Here is a 1,555-nt window from a genome sequence, read left to right as displayed (position 1 = left end):
TTTTTTTTTTTTAATCTTCCTAGGAAGGGCCTGACTGAGCAAATCCTCTTCCTGCAGTCAGATACCCTGGCAGGTGTCCTTGGGCCCAGAATAGAAAGGTGATTGGAAGCCCTGGTTGCTGCTGTAGTTGGTATGCAGGCAAACTCTCCCAGCACATTCAAAATTTAAGGAGTTGGATGCTAATAACCTATAATCAATGTTGCGTTTGCCAATGGCCAGAAGAAAAATGAACCTTTAATTGAGCAAGATTTGGTGACGTGACTTTAGTCAGGCAAAAGACAACAGATTACTGAGCCGGACACCCAACTGTGAAAATTGTTCTCTGCTGGGGTGAAGAATGCAAAATGTGGATAGTGGCATAACTTACCCTGCCTAGGACCATAACTCACTATGAGAAAAATTCTTTATGCCTGTTTTTCAATTTTCTTATGTTTTCTTTTTTAGGTTATGTTCTAACAGAATTTAACTTGTTTTGTAAATCCAAGCCTTTCACAGAAAAATAATTTTTGCATTTTATTATACACTGCTGATAGTTTCTACGAATGTAATTAAATCAGCAATTTCCTAGCACCTAGCCAGAGAGCAGATAGAAAGAGGAGCTTGAAGAAATAGCAGCATGCCAGGGAATTCTGGCAAGATAGTAGCATCACTGTTTTTAGATCTTCCTGAATCCTCATAAAAAGAAAACAGAGCTACTACAAAGCAAAACCAAAATGCAGCCATGGACAACAGTTACCACAAATATAGCTGATGAGGTATCCCCCATGAATCCCAAAATACAAGTGGTTGGGACAGATCACCGACAGCAACAAGCCCTGAGTGAAAAACTGCAACAAGCACTCAGCATTCACATAAAAGAAACCAGACGGAAGCCTAGGGCATCTACAGAGCTGGAGCAGGGGAATCCAAAACAGCCAACAGGTGGTGGGCACTGCAAGCCTGTTTGAAAACAGTGGCTGGAACTAGGAGGAGCTCTGCCCAAACCAGTGAGGAATGCAAGTGATCTGAAATCAGCTCTGAAGGGGCTGAAACAGCTCAGCCTCTATGAACTTTCCAGACCACCAGCCAGAACTCTGTCCAGGACAGAACCTTACAATGAGAAGAAACTGTTAGGAGTGGAATCAAACTAAACAGGAGGTGGTGCTTTAGATTAGTTCAGCCTGCCCAAAGAGCAAATGAAAATCCAGCTGCAAGACAATATTTGTGCTGATGATCCTCCATCCTATCTGTGTAGACCCTCAGGCTGGCTCTCTTCACAGGCTCTTCTGTTGTTCTCAGCCATCTCCATCTTTGCTTTATTGACATGCCAGGACATGGTTCTGCAACTTTGACTCTTGTCACTCTCTCACACACAGTTTTATATTCAGCCTTTGACTTCATGCATGATTTCAACCAATGGGAGTCACTGGATGGTCCAAACAGTTAATTGCTTGACTACTAGCCAAAATTTGACAGTTTAAACCCACCAAGAGGCACCTCAGAAGACAGGCCTGGAGACCAGCTTCCAAAAGATTTCAGCCTTGAAAATTCTATTGTTGTTGTTATATGCCACTGA

The sequence above is a fragment of the Orycteropus afer genome, unplaced genomic scaffold, assembly GCF_000298275.1.
Source record: "Orycteropus afer afer isolate SDZICR_OR568_19922 unplaced genomic scaffold, OryAfe1.0 scaffold00088, whole genome shotgun sequence".
In the NCBI taxonomy this organism is placed as follows: domain Eukaryota; kingdom Metazoa; phylum Chordata; class Mammalia; order Tubulidentata; family Orycteropodidae; genus Orycteropus; species Orycteropus afer.
The sequence above is the reverse complement of the archived record's forward strand: the minus strand, read 5'-3'. Positions refer to the sequence as shown.